Here is a 16,822-nt window from a genome sequence, read left to right on the forward strand (position 1 = left end):
GTGATACCAAAACACCACGTGCAAAATTTCAGTCAAATCGAATGAGAATTGCGCCCTCTAGTGGCTCAAGAAATCAAGACCCAAGATTGGTTTATATAGCAGTTATATCAAAACATGGACCGAGTTGGCCCATTTACAGTCCCAACCGACCTACAGTAATAAAAAGTATTTGTGCAAAATTTCAAGCAGCTAGCTTAACTTCTTCGAGAGTTAGCATGCTGTCGACAGACAGACGTACGGATGGACATACGGCCGGACATGGCTAGATCGACTTTAAATGACATGACGATCAAGAATATATATACATTATGGGGTCTCAGACGCATATTTCGAAGTGGTACAAACAGAATGACGAAATAAGTATACCCCCATCCTATGGTGGAGGGTATTTAAAAATATCTGAGGGGGATTACTCTGAAGGGGATAAGTTTTTTTTTTTTTTGCAAATTTTGCTTAAGAACAAGGGCAAACTTCTCACCTATCAATGAGTGCAGTCCGATTAAGTTTCAAGCTCAATGATAAGGGGCCTCCTTTTTATAACCGAGTCCGAACGGCATGTCGTAGTGCGACACCTCTTTGGAGAGAAGCTTTGCATGGCATAGTACCTCACAAATGTTGCCAGCATTAGGAGGGGAAAACCATCGCTGAAAATTTTTTCTGATGGTCTCGCCAGGATTCGAACCCAGGCGTTCAGCGTCATAGGCGGACATGCTAACCTCTGCGCTACGGTGGCCTTCAAGGGGACAAGTTAGTTATTGGTAAATAAATTTAAAATTATGGCTATTTTTTGATCAGACCTCTACATATGTTTGTTCTAGCCGAACTAGGCCCGCTCCGCTGCGCCTTCTTTAACTCTCGAATACCTTTTTAGGGTGGGAACACTTCGCCCTGAATGCGGATATCGAATTCGTGCCATTGTGGTCTATGTAGAGAACATCAGACAAAGCGGTGTTATCCCCTCTTAATGTTGGCGACATTTGCGAGGTACAATGCCTTGCATGGTCTTTTTAAAAAAATTTCTCCAAAGAGGTGTCGCATTGCGGGACGCCGTTCAGACTCGGCTATAAAAAAGGGTCCCTTACCATTGAATTCAAACTTGAATCGTAATCGGGCGGCCACCGGCATTTTGAAATTACTAAAATTAGATATCAAATTCGTTCTTTATTTCCCAAAACACTTGGCTCCAAAATTGTATATCAAATTCGTTTTCTACTACCCGCTGGGTAAAGTCGGTTCAGACAAGTATCATATAGTCATAAGGGGCTTAATGGCGTTTTTGAGGGGTGGCGTGACCCCCTATACTTCGATCTGATTTTGTATGCCAGATTCGAAATCTACGCCCGAATACCTCTCATTTGAGCCCCATATTGAAATGAACGTCCAATATGTCTGTTTGGGGGAGTTTTGCGGTTGGGGCGGCCCGATGGGTACTTAGACTCAAATGTTAAAACCATATTCGTATTCTACTCTCCAATACCTTTCATTTGATACCTATATGGTCCCGATCGGTCCACTTTTGATTTTGGGTTGTGTTTTTCGCATAAGAGGGAGGGTCCGTCTCCCTTCCGATACCGAAAACTCATATAGCCTATGTTTCCTTCCAGACCAACAGTTCTGCCGTTTTTCAGTCTATACGGAATAAACTATCCGAGTCCCATATATCCGTGATTGGCTTATGTGCCCACTTTGTGCGTTTTTGTGGGGGTGAGGTGACCCCCTATACTTCGACATGAGTTTGTATGCCAGATTCGTTATCTACTCTCACATACTTTTAATTTGATACCCATATTGTCCCTATAGGTCCACTTTTGATTTTGAATGGTGTTTTTTTGGGGTAATGGTGGAGGGTCCGCCCTTTTCCGTTATCAATAAATTATAAAGCCTATTCCTACTTTCTGACCATATTCGAAATATCCTCCCGAATACCTTTCATTTGAGTCCCATATTGTCATAATCGACAAATAAACCTATTTTAAGGGGTTTTGGGGCTGGGGCGGCCCCCCAGGTACTTGGACCCAAATTTTATTATAAAATTCATACTCTACTCTTGAATACCCCCAGAGGCCACCGAAGCGCATAGATTAGCATGTCCGCCAATGACGCTGATCGCCTAGGTTCGAATCCTGGCGAGACCATCAGAAAAAATTTTCAGCGGTGGTTTTCCCTTCTAATGCTGGCAACATTTGTGAGGTACTATGCCATGTAAAACTTCTTTCCAAAGAGGTGTCACACTGCGGCACGACGTTCGGACTTGGCTATAAAAAGGAGGCCCCTTATCATTCAGCTTAAACTTGAAACGGACTGCACTCATTGATATGTGAGAAGTTTGCCCCTGTTCCTTAAAGGAATGTTCATGGGCAAAATTTGCATTTTGCATTGCATTTTCATTTACTCTTGAATACCTATCATTCGAATCCCATATTGTCCCGAACGGTCCACATTTATTTTTGGGTAGTACTTTCGTGGTAAGGGGGAGGGTCCGCCACCATCCGATAACAATTAAATAGCCTATGTTTCCTTCCAGACCAACCTCCATAATGTGTGAAAATTTCAAGGTAATCCGTTCAGCAGTTTATGAGTCTTTACGGAACAAACAAACACAAATTGAATTTTATATTTAAGATTTCGCCTAATGTAATAACAGTTGGCAATACAATCCCGTTGGCAGCCGGTTGTACGTACCGGATTAATCCGATGAATTTCTTCATCGGCAAGGGCTGCCGCATTAGAGTAAAACACACTGGTTCATTGAAACCTGAACTTGTGTGGCTGTTTCCCAAAAATTTTACCTTTAGCATCTCCGACATGTCCGACATTGGCAACCCTAATGAGTAAGTTTTTTAATTAATTTCTAACAAGTTCAACTAAAGGACATCTGATACGAGTTACTTTGCTTGTATTGGTAGACCTGTATTTACTCTAGTGGTGGGGGGTGGATGGTAATCGTCAATTGCTTTTTAAATAGCATCTTGGCCATTGTGTATACACATGGATACACACACATATTTCTGGCGGCATTCTGAGAATAATTCTTGAGTTTTTAATTATTTTCGTGAAAGTACTAACACAAGGATACACTTACATAATTATGCAAACCATTCTAATTATAATGTCCTTAGGAGAGATACAAAAAATATGTGCGAGTATGGGTATTAGCCTAAAAGATTGGTGCTGCTAAGTGAATAACGTGCTTAAAACTTTATCATATCTCTTATTGCGATGCGCTCTTCCTTACAATACGAAGGCAGGCACTGGCTCTGCCTTTAAGTTAACAAACACTCAGTTCTGATTGAGCGGGAAACAAAATGTTTTTGGGTTCTCATTATTTGGTACTCTTCAATATCATTCAATATCATAAAAAGGGGGTGAGTTAAGGGGAATTTCTGCAAAGTTGGCTCTCGAGTAGCTATGTGATGCCAATATTTCCCCTTTGAGCTGTGAGATACCATCGCATGCATTTCACTCACAATTCCCCTTGAGAGTACATATTTTCTACCATAGCAATAACATAGAATTGCTGTATAGTAGGGGGTAGTTCTCTTCATGCAGAAAGATTCAAAGTGTGGTGAAAACTAATGGAAAGTATGTGCTCTTTGCTGCAAGGAAATAGGCTAGTTCAGCTATTCGCCGCTTGAATGCTCGAGGGTGAAAATAACTAAGAAAGGGCAGGTAATTCAGTGAGTTTCAACATAGACTTTCCTTTCTGTTTTTAGGTTATAAAAGTTCAACATTGCAAAGTGTTATACTTACTTGTAGCATAGAATTTGTATGCCACTTGTATGAAGATATAAACATTTTTCGAAAGCCAAAGGCATGAGAAGAGTTGTTACGCATGGGAAGGGTTGTTTTTTAACTGTTATATGTTTAGGAAAATTTGTCATAAACAAGCACGTTATGATTTATGAAGTATAACAGTTCAACATTGAAACATGTTATACATACTGGTTGTGAAGAAATTGTATGCTTTATGCCACTTTTATGACGATGTGATAGTTTAAGTTTTAAAGTATGATGAGAGTCTTCTAAAAAGTTGGCCTTTTCTTCTCTCTTCAATTGGCCATGACAGAACATTTGTCCCATTGGCCGAACGTTGAATAGCGGTTCAAGCGCCTCGATCTTCTGCGTTTATTCTAAAATCTCTGACACCAAGTTTCGAAGTGTCTCTTACCTCTTTATCTTTCCATTGGGCTTTTGGTCGTCCCGGTTTGCATGTACCACCGTGATTACCTACAAAAGACTTCTTTGCTGTAGCTTCTTCATCCATTCTGACAACATGACCTGGCCAAGGCACTGTGGGATAGAATCGAGAAAAACTAGTAAAAAATATGCCATTTGAGAACGGAGAGAGATAACTCTTTAAAGTGATTATGGCTGTGGTGTTATAGAGATAATGTGCAAAATTTCAGGGCCCTTTGGTGCTCGTCCATTACTCAACCTTTTCAACTTTGCCTGCCGTGTGGGAGTCTTACCGGCTCGTTGGAAGGTTGCGAACGTTCCGCCAATACCCAAGAAGGGTGAGGTGAACAACCCTGCAAATAACAGGCCAATTGCAATATGCTCTGCTCTTTCCAAGGTCATGGACCAAGGTTAATCACCATCTTGTGAGGTATTTAGAGTCTAATGGCCATCTTAGCGACCAACAGTATGGATTCTGCAGAAATCGCTCACGGGCGACCTCATGGCATTGCTGTGGGCACATTGGAGTCGATCCACCAGTTTCGTGGGAGTAAGTTTGTGGCTCTGGATATCTCCAAAGCATTTGATAGGGTCTGGCACGGTGCACTTTTATCAAAGCTTGTCGCTTTTGGAGTAGGTAATAACTTTGTTCGATTTATTTCGAGTTTTCTCAGAGATCACACTATACGAGTCGTTCTAGATGGGTTCTCATCCAATGAACATAAATTGACCGCAGGTGTACCCCAAGGCTCTGTCCTTCTCTTTTTCTTATTTTCATCAACGATCTATTGAGTCAGGCATTGAGTCCGATCTACTAGTTTGCGGATTACAGTAATCTCTGGCATTCGCACTCATTCGACCATAGGCCGAGACTTCAAGAGATTGAGGACAAGAGGCGGTTTATGAACGATACCCTCTGTAAGACTTTGCTGGCCATTTTTGAGTGGGGTCGAATGAATCGGATAGATTTTTATGCTGTTTGTTGTCACACAAACGAATCGCTGACGCATTACGATCATCTCTGTCTATCAACGGTATAGATGTTGAGCAATCAGAAAAGCTCTTGATGTTCTGGGCATGACAATACAAAATGATGTCCGTTGGGCTAAACATCTATTTGAAGTGTCGAATGAAGCATTCAAGTGCTTCAGGCTTCCTTAAACGGCGTAAGAAATACTTCTCTCCTTCTAATCTTCATCATCAATACCATCTTCATAAGGTCGAAAATGGAGTACAACTCACATGTATGGGCTGGAGTTTCAAAATTATCCCTGAAGATACTGGCGTTGATTGGGGACAGTAGGGTATCCAACTCTATTGCCTCCCTTGAACATCGTCGCAATGTGTGTTGTTTGGCGTTGTTCTATCGGCACTTGCATGGAGTGTCTTCATCTGATATTCGTCTTTTTATTCCTGATGAAAGGATGTTTGTCGAAAATACTAGACAATCCAGGAACTCACACCCGTTTGTAATTGATTGGCTGGCCAGCGTACCGGACAATGCATTACAGAGAGAATTCTTATATCGCTCTACTTTCGGTTACCCTACTGGCCGTACAGCAGCATGATAAGAGAAATATGATACAATAGGTTCAGGGAATGGCTGTCTTGGCATAGGGGGAGCGATGAGGACCACGCCCACTAGGGCACTGGCGACTATTCTAGATAACCAACTCATAGACGTTCAGATTAAGTGTAAGGCAGTCACTGCGGCTATGAGACTTAAGGCAGTGGGAGAATGGATAGAGAATAAAAGTAGGTCGCACTATGGTGGCATACTCGAGGCGACGATAGAAAACCTGAAAACTATGAAACAGGTTTCCGATCTGATAGCTGAGACGACATTTGGTGAGACGAGTCCGAGGCACTGCTGCCAGCTGCACATTCTTGTATTGCCATCTGGTAGATCATGCTACACAGATGTTTCAAAGCTATAGGACCGAGTGGGCCTGGGGGTTAACATTGAGAACCCAGGGACCAGGCAGAGATCCGGGCGATCACGGAATGCGTGAGGTGGTGTGATTTTAACGCGAGAACGTCGAGTGTGAACATCTTTACGAACAGTTAACTGACCAAGAACCCTATAACAACCAGAACTTTAAGGTCACGAACTAGAAAATTTCAAGAGACACTCAATAGCTATTTTGGCCAAAGCAATTGTCTGTATCGCATGCCACATAAAAACAATATTGGCTAGAAACACACGTACAAATTCAATAGTGAGTGAGGGATGCGCGAACATTTGATTGCCAATTTGGTCGACGGACATCGTGTGTTGTTCACAAATGAAAACTACTCAGATGTTCTCAATTTTGTTGATCGTCATAGAATCCGTTGCTTTTTTGTATTTGCTTTTTACACCCTCCACCAAATAATGGGGGTGTACTAATTTCGTCATTCCGTTTGTTACACCTCGAAATATGCGTCTAAGAGGAAAGTTAGCCAGATGGCGAAAGCAAGCTAACTTTCGAAGGAGTAAAGCTAGGCGCTTGAAATTTTACACAAATACTCCCTATTAGTGTATGTCGTTTGGGATTGCAAATGGGCCAAGTTGGTCCATGCTTTACTATAGCTGTCATATAACCCGATCTGGGGCCTTGACTTTTTGAGCCACTAGAGGGCGCTATTATTATCCGATTTAGCTGAAATTTTGCTTGAGGTGTTTTGTTATGACTTTCAACAACTGTGCTAAGAATACTTCAAATCGGTGCATAACCTGATATAGCTGTCATATAAACCGATTTGGAGTCTTCTTGAGCCTCTAAAGAGCGCATGTCCGATTTGGCTGAAATTTTGTACAACGGCTTCTCACACGACCTTTAACATACGTATCGAATATGGCACGAATCGGTTTGTAGCCTAATACAGCTCCCCTATAAATCGATCTCCCTATTTTACTTCTACAGCCCCTAAAGTGCGAAATTCTTACTAGATTTGGCTGAAATTTTACACAATGACTTCTACTACGGTCTTCAATATTCCGTTCAATTATGGTCTGAAACGAACCATAACTTGATATTGTTCCAATAACATGGCAATTCTTTTCTTTTATCTTTTGTTTGCTTAAAAAGAGATACCGTGGAAAGAACTCGACCATTGCGATCCATGGTGGAGGGTATATAAAATTCGGCCTGGCCGAACTTTGCAAGCTTTTACTTGTTTTTATGATCCCTGCGATCCACCTTTGCTCCATCGCAATCCACCAAACTACTGTGGTGTAAGCTCTAAGGTCTAATTACGCCCCTGTGGAGCCAGTGGACTATCCTCGGATTCAGGCCCCATTTCGAGCCTACAGGCGGGCCGGCATAGTGCCCAACATATGTGAGCCTTGTCGGCACACTCCTGAGTGTGACGCTTCCAGTGCAGTTTCCTGTCCAACATCACTCCTAAGTATTTGTCCTTATCAGATATCGAAATCTTTCTTTTGAGGAAACGTTGCTCGTCAAATTGGCCCATCTTCGTCTTCCTCGTGAACAGGCAGATTTCAGTATTCTCTGGGTTAGTTTTGAGACCCCTAGGTCTAGTCCAGTTGTATGCCAGCTCCAAGAACCTTTCGACCCTTCTACATAACTGGTTTGAATCTTTACCAATTACTAGTATTATCACATTGTCTGCGTAGCAGACGGGTTCAAATCCCTTCTCAGTCATCATCCATTTCTAATGAGGACTTGACAATTTTTTGTACCCACCACCATAGGATGGGAGAATACTAATCTAGACATTCCGTATATGCAAAATTTTAGCCGAATCGGACAAAAATTGCGGCTTCTAAGGGCTCAAGATGTCAAATCGGGCGATCAGTTACATGGGAGCTATATCAGGTTATAGACCGATTTGGAACATACTTGGCACAAGCATTGCAAGTCTTAACAGAACACCATGTGCAAATTTTCTGCCTAATCAAACTAACGACAATATCAGCTTCTAAGAGATTAAGAAATCAAGTCGAAAGACCATTTTATGTGGTAGCAATTTGCAATCCCCAATTTGCAAATTTCGACCGGCTAGCTTTACGTGTTTGACCGTTATCTTGATTTCCACAGACGGAGAGACATGGCTAGACCGACTTTGAATGTAAAGGCCATCAAGAATATATGAACTTTATGGGGACGCATATCAATATTGCGAAACCTCGAAACTTGGTGTCAGAGATTTTAGAACTAGCGCAGAAAATCGAGGAAATGCTATTCCACATTCGGTTAGTGGAACAAATGTTCTATCACAGCCAATTAACGTAAAGTTTATCAATATTTTGAGCTGTAACAAACAGCTGATAGATTAGTCTACCCACTCGCATGGAAAATGAGGAAAATCATTTCGAACAGTTTCTTCTTGGAAAATCTTTAACTGGTATATTGCAATGTGTAGCGTTTAACATGCATTTAATTTTTGTTCGTCTATCACAGATTGTTCTACGATTTAGGGTAGTTTTGGTATTTGGTATAATTGAAACAAAAAAGTCCAAAAATTTTAGCATATTCACAAACCATGGGGTGGCAATTCAACGTTTATTCTTTGTTCCGCCACTAGAGCAACATTGAAGTACATATTGTGCTCCTGAAGAAAGAATATTAAAATGCCAACTATGGTTTCTTTGAAATAATACAAGTTGTTTGCAGGCGACAGCAGAGGTTAGCAAGTCCGTCTATGACGCTGAACGCCTGGGATTGAATCCCGGCGAGAACATCATAAAAAAATTTCCGGGGTGGTTATCCTCTCCTAATGCTGGCGACATTTGTGAGAAACTATGCCATTTGAAACAAGTAAAAGCGAGCTGAGTTCGGCCGAGCCGAATCTTGTATACCCTCCACCATGGATCGCATTTGTCAAGTTCTTTGCCCGGTATCTCTTTATAGGCAAACAAAGGATAATGGATAAGAATTGCTTTTGGTTATAAACCGAATCGTTCGAATATTTAGCACATATGTTGGAGGATATAGAGACAGTTAGGTTAGGTTGAAAAGAGGGAGCGGATATTAGTCCGCCCCATGCCAATATGGACATAAACTCAAGCCAGTAATCGGCTTGTTGTGCACTCTTAATACTAATAACCCTTAAACATTGAAAAGTAAATGCGCCTTTTATGGGGCCAAGACTTTAAATCAAGAGATCGGTCTATATGGCAGCTATAGCCAAATCTGAACCGATCTGGGCCAAATTAAAGAAGGATGCCAAAGGCCTAATTTAACTCACTGTCCCAAATTTCGGCGAAATCGAACAATAAATGAGCCTTTTATGGGGCCAAGACTTAAATCGTGAGATCGTTCTATACGGCAGCTATATACAAGTCTGAACCGATCTGTGCCATATTCCAGGAAGATGTCGAAGGGCCCAACATAACTCACTGTCCAAAATTACGGCGAAATCCAACAATAAATGCGCCTTTTATGGACTCAAAACCGTGAATCGAGATATCGGTCAATATATGACAGCTATATCCAAATCTGGACCGATCTGGGCCAAATTGCAGGAAGATATCAAGGGGCCTAACTTAACTCACTGTTCCAAATTTCGGCGAGATCGGATAATAAATGCGCTTTTTATGGGCCCAAAACCTTAAATCGGAGGATCGGTCCATATGGCAGCTATAGTCAAATCTGAACCGATCTGGGCCAAATTGAAGAGGAATTTTGAAGGGCCTAACACAACTCAGTGTCCCAAATTTCGGCAAAATCGAACAATAAATGTGCCTTTTATGGACCCAAGACCATAAATCGAGAGATCGTTCTGTACGTCAGCTATATACAAGTCTGAACCGATCTGTGCCATATTCCAGAAAGATGTCGAAGGGCCTAACTTAACTCACTGTCCCAAATTTCTCCGAAAGCGGACAAGTAATGCGCCTTTTATGGGCCAAAAACCTTATAACGAGAGATCGGTCTATACGGTAGCTATATGCAAATCTGAACCGATATGGGCCAAATTGCAGAAAGATGTCGAGGGGCCTAACACAGCTCACTGTCCCAAATTTCTCCGAAAGCGGACAATAAATGCGCCTTTTATGGGCCAAAAACCTTGTATCGAGAAATCGGTCTATATGGCAGCTATATCCAAATCTGAACTGATCTGTATCATATTCCAAGAAGATGTCGAGGGGCCCAACTTAACTCACTGTTTCTGAGTTCGGCGAGATCGGATAATAAATGCGTTTTTTATGGGCCGAAACCTTAAATCGAGAGATTCGTCTATATGGCAGCTATATACCAATCTGGACCGATCTGAGCCAAATTAAAGAAGGATGCCAAAGGACCCAACTTAACTCACTGTCCCATATTTTGGCATAATCGAAAAGTAAATGCGCCTTACTATGGGTCCAAGACCTTAAATCGTGAGATCGGTCTATATGGCAGTTATATCCAAATCTGAACCGAACAGAGCCAAATTAAAGAAGAATTTTGAAGGGCCTAACACAACACACTGTACCGAATTTCGGCGAAATTGGACAATAAATGCGCTTTTTATGGGCGCAAAAACTTTAATCGAGAGATCGGTCTATATGGCAGCTATATACAAATTTAGACCGATCTGTGCCATATTCCAGAAAAATGTCGAGGGGCCTAACTTAACTTACTGTTCCAAATTTCGGCGAGATCGGATAATAAATGCGCTTTTTATGGGCCCAAAACCTTAAATCGCAAGATCGGTCTATATATCAGTTATATCCAAATCTGAACCGATCTACACCAAATTGCAGAAATGTCTCGAAGGACCTAACACAACTCACTGTCCCACACTTTGGCAAAATCGGACAATAAATGCGCCTTTTATGGGCCCAAGACCCTGAATCGGCGGATCGGTCTATATGGCAGCTATATCTAAATCTGGACCGATCTGGGCTAAACTAAAGAAGGATATCGGCTGGCCTAACACAACTCACTGTCCCAAATTTCAGCAAAATCGCATAATAAATGTGGTTTTTATGAGCCTAAGACCCTAAATCGGCGGATATATGGTACTATATCAAGGTATAGTACGATATAGCCCATCTTCGTAGTTAATCTGCTTATGAACAATAATCTGTGCAAAGTTTCAGCTCAACATGTTTATTTTTAAAAACTGTAGCTTGATTTCAGCAAACAGACGGATGGACAGACGAATCGACATGGCTAGATTGTTTTAGATTTTTACGCTGATCGAGAATATATATACTTTGTAGGTTCGGAAATAGGTATTTCGATGTGTTTTATACCCCCATCCTTCGGTGGTGGGTATAAAAATAAATTTGTTTTTGTTTGTGTGTTTCGTATAGACTCAACAACGGCTGAACCGATTACCTTGAAATTTTCACGCATTGTGCAGGTTCGTCAGGAAGGAAACATAGGCTATATAATCTTTTGATATCGGAAGGGGAGCGGACTCTCCCCCTTACGCTAAAAATACCGCCCACAAATAAAGGTGTACTTATCAGGACAAAATAGGATTCAAATGAAAGGTATTGAGGAAAAGAGTAACAATTTCATATTGAAAATTGGATCCAAATAATTAGGGGGCCGCCCCAACCCCAAAACCCCCTAAATAGGTTTATTGGACGAGCATGACAATATAGGACTCAAATTAAAGGTATTCGAGAATAGATTACGCATATAGTCAGGAAGAAGAAATATGCTTTATAATTTGTCGATATCGGAGGGGGGCGGACCCTCCCTCGTTACCCCAAAAATACCACTCAAAATCAAAAATACAAAATCAGATTCAAGTATAGGGAGTCACCCCAGCCTCCAAAAACCCCCCCAATGGGCATTTGAACCCATCATGGTTACGTGGGACACGGTTTGTTTGTTTGTTCCATAGAATTAAAAACGGCTGAACATATTTTCTTAAAATGTTCACAGATTGTGTAGGTTGGTCTGGAAGGAAACATAAGCTATATAATTTTTTGTTATCAGATGATGGCGGACCCTCCCCCTTATCCCAAAAAAACGCCAACCAAATCCTAAAGTAGACCGCTAGGCACAATATGGGTATCAAATGAAAGGTATTGCAGACTATAAAACGAATATCGTATTAAAATTTGGGCCGCCCCAACCCCAAAACTCCTCTAAAGAGATATATTCGACGTCAATGTCAATATGGGGCTCAAATGAAAAGTATTTGACAAAAGATTACAAATCTGGCCTTAATATTAAGTTCAGGTAATGAGCAAATGAGCATATTAGCCGACCATGGCTGTATGGGACTCAAATGAAAGGTATTTGGGAGTAGATTACGAATATGACATTAAAATTTGCGTTCAAGTCTAGGGGGAGATTTTCCTCCTAAAGATACGTCAAATAGGTAAATTGACCTATTATGACAATGTAAGGCATTTGAGAGTAGAAAACGAATTTAATATCCAATTTTGTAACCAAGCGTTTTAGGGTACACCCTAAAGCACCCCTAAACTGAACTTCTTTTCCGACTATGGCAATATGAAGATCAAATCAACGGCATTTGGATATAGCTGCTATATAGACCGATTTTCCGATAAAGGGTTTAATACCCATAAAAATTTTATTTTTCATCCGATTTTGCTGAATTTTGAAACAGTAGGTAGTTTTCTTCCCGACAACTGACCCAAATATGGTTCAGATCGGACTATATTTAGATATAGCTACCATATAGACCGATCTCCCGTGAGAAACAGTGAGTTTTTCTGAGCCTCACGATATCCGACCTTAATATGGTTCAGATCGGTTTATAACTGCATATATCTGCCAAAAAGACCAATATTTGATTCTACAAAATTGTATAGTGACATATATATTAGACCACTCAATGTCCGTGCCGAATTTGGGTGCTTAAGTTATCCAATTTTCACCGGCTTGTGACGAAATGGGGTTTACTTGTATACCCGAGGTGGTGGGTATCCAAAGTTCGGCCCGGCCGAACTTAATGCCTTTTTACTTGTTATATATAAGAAAGATTATGGAGTCTTAGACGAAAATTTCGAGGTGTTACAAACGGAATGACTAGATTAGTATACCCGCATCCTATGGTGGTGGGTATAAAAATCACTTTGCTGCTACAAAATTAGGGCAAAATTTGTTTTGGTAGCTAAGTCGTACGTGCAGTACTTTTTATACCCTACACCAACACTGTGGTACAGAGAACTATAAGTTTGTGCATTTGTTTGCAATGCTAAGATACAGAAGAGCTTGACCCATTGATAAGTATTCCGATCGACTCAGAATTACTTTCTGCTGCGATTTAGCCATGTTCGCCTGTCAGTCCATATATTCTTGTAATCAAGATATAGGTGTTTTCCAATCGGCACGAAATTTTGCATATGTCACTTTTTTGTCTCAAGGACGAACGGTATTGATTTTGGTAAAAATCGATTCAGATTTAAATAAAGCTCCCATCAGGGACGTAGCAAGGGGCTCCCCCCCCCCCCCCCTCGTGCCATAAATTTTAATTTTTTTTTTTTAATGTTTTGCTTTTTGTATTAACATTTTTAAAGTCTTTTTATAATGCTAATCTGTTCCAAACAACATTTTCCTAAAATCTATACTTTCAGTCAATATTCAATAAATATTTTTAAAAATAAAATTTTAACCCATTACTAAGATAAGACGGCGTTTTGTGATATTCGTACGAAATGGTGACTTTTTATCCAATGCGAACGGATGGCTCTAGAATTTGGATTTTGGGCTCAAATTAAAGAGCGTCTCGAAAAAAATGAGATTTGGTGACAACAATTTCCCAATATAGGATCGGAAGTGGGAAAATAGTACGTTTTAAACCGCATTGGTACTTTTTGGTACCTTGTTTCTTAATTCTGCTAGAGCTTTGAATTTGGGAATTTACACTATGGCCAACTAAATTGGGATGCCAAATTAGTTTTTGGACTTTTGGACATTTAGGAACAAAAAGTACCAAGAAACGTACGAAATAGGTGAACTTTACATAGGACGAACGGGTAGAGCTAGAACTTCAAAATTTGGCTTAAATGATTGTTGTCACGAAATAAAGAGGGTAGTTGGAAAAAATATGAAAAATAGTGATGGAAACGGATTAACCGTACGTGTAGTACCGTATTTGGTACCATTTCATACTTTGTTTGCGGTTCGCTCTACTCTAAAATTGAGCTCTGAAATTTATCATGTTGATTCTCCTAAGAAATAAATGTTGTCTGACTAAGTGTTTTTTTAACAAATCGTACATTTTGGTACCAAAAAATACCAAATAGCTTATTTAATATTACAGTGAACGGAAAAGGGCATAATTAAAAAATTTGCTAAAAATTATCAAATTCTTGACAAATATACGATAAGTTGTACCAAATACGAAATGTTGAAATAGTACAGGAGTGAATTAAAAAGTACTGTACCAAATGCAGCTTATTAGTACTTTCTTCATAGATTGAGCTACATATTTGAAATTTGGGATACAGGCACATCTTGGCAGTATGTACCGGACGACTAGAAAGTTTTGTTGACGTTCGCACAATTTGGTACTAAAACGTACAACATGGCACCTTTTTTACGGATTGAGCTAGGCACTATGTATCGAGCGATTAAATTTTGTTTTTTTTTATATTCGTTCATTTTGGTACTACAACATACAAAGAGGTACCTTCTTTAAAGACTGAGCTACATCTGTGAAATAAGGGGTATAGGTAAATACATCTTGGCAGTTTGTTACGGGTAACTTGAAGATTTTTTTTGATATTTGTACATTTAAGTACTGAAACGTACAAAATGGTACTTTATTTAGTTTGATTTTTGAGATATAAAAAATTGCCGACTTTCGACAAGCCAATTTTCCCATGACGGGGGAAATTTCATTGCGATACCTCTTTCCTAACTCGAGCTAAAAGCTTTCTAAAGCAGCTCTATTGTTGGATATTTTTCGTCGTTAAAGTAACCTGGACACACGGAGCAGCAGCAAGAGCCGTTGCCGTTGTCTAGCGTTCGAAGCCATTAATTGCACTGTGTTAGCAATCAGTACAAAATTTAGCTCTGATTTTATGACCAAATGTCACCGCCGATGGGTCAGTTTCTCCATCCAAAAGCGACCACAATTTTCGAAAAAAGTTGAGCCTCCCCCCAAATTAAATCCTGGCTACGTCCCTGACTCCCATATATATAAGTATCGCCCAATTTTCACTTTAATGGCTGTAGTAACTAGAATTTTCAACCGATCTGCACAAAATTTGGCATGTATTGTTTTGTTGCTGATCATAACTTGTCTGCTAGATTTTACCAAAATCGGTTCAGATTTGGATATAGACCCATATATATGTATCGCCCGATTTGCACTTAAATGGCCGTAGTAACAAAAATTTTCAACCGATCTGCACAGAATTTGGCACGGATTGTTTTGTTACTGATCTTAACATATCTGCAAGATTTCACCAAAATCGGTTCCGATTTGGATATAGCTTCCATACATATGTATCGCCCGATTTGCACTTAAATGGCCCTAGCAACAACAATTTTCAACCGATCTGCACAAAATTCGGTAAAGATTGTTTTGTTCCTGATCTTAACTTATCTGCAAGATTTCATCAAAATCGGTTCAGATTTGGATATAGCTCCAATATATATGTATCGCCCGATCTGCCCTAAAATGGCCGTGGTATCTACAATTTTCAACCGATTTGCACAAAACTTGGCACGAATTGTTTTGTTACAGATCTTAACTTATCTGCAACATTTCACCAAAATCGGTTCAGATTTGGATATAGCTCTCACATATATGTATCGCCCGATTTGCACTAAAATGGCCATATTAACTACAATTCTCAACCGATCGGCACAAGATTTGGCGCGAATTGTTTCGTTACAGATCTTAACTTATCTGCAAGATTTCATTAAAATCGGTTCCGATTTGCATATAACTACCATATATATGGATCGCCCGATTTGCACTAAAATGGCCCTAGTAACAACAATTTTCAAGCGATCTGTTCGAAAATAGTTGGTTCAGATTTAGATATAGCTCTCATGTACATATATCTATTGCTCGAATTTATAATTGTTGGGTAGGTGTAGGGTATTATATAGTCGGCTCCGCCCGACTTTTGTCTTTCCTCAGTGGTTTTTATCATAAAGGGTTGCCTAAGCAATGTGTAATCCACACTGCCCGGAACAGCGGGCACTGTATCCAGGATAATACAGCTCGCCGCATTACTAAAGAGAAAGCTCCCATAGACTCACTGCAGTGGTCGCGTCAGTTTATCTCGCCACATTGTCCAGAGGCATAAGGTGTAGCATTAAATTCAGTGCATCCGATGGTGTCGTCCTCAGTGCGGCTGTGATGCACAAACAAGTCATCCTTTGGATCCGGCTGAGTTTGAGCAGTGGATGGACTTTTGAAGCACCGTCCACTAGACCACAACACCATATAGCATAAAAAGTCTGACAACCTAGTGCATGACACGCGCTTTAAACCACCACATTTTGCCAATGGCTTTATTGTATTGGGTTGCCCAAAAAGTAATTGCGGATTTTTCATATAGTCGGCGTTGACAAATTTTTTCACAGCTTGTGACTCTGTAATTGCATTATTTCTTCTGTCAGTTATCAGCTGTTACTTTTAGCTTGCTTTAGAAAAAAAGTGTAAAAAAAGTATATTTGATTAAAGTTCATTCTAAGTTTTATTAAAAATGCATTTACTTTCTTTTAAAAAATCCGCAATTACTTTTTGGGCAACCCAATAGGTG

This window comes from Stomoxys calcitrans, chromosome 1 (assembly GCF_963082655.1).
Source record: "Stomoxys calcitrans chromosome 1, idStoCalc2.1, whole genome shotgun sequence".
Lineage (NCBI taxonomy): Eukaryota > Metazoa > Arthropoda > Insecta > Diptera > Muscidae > Stomoxys > Stomoxys calcitrans.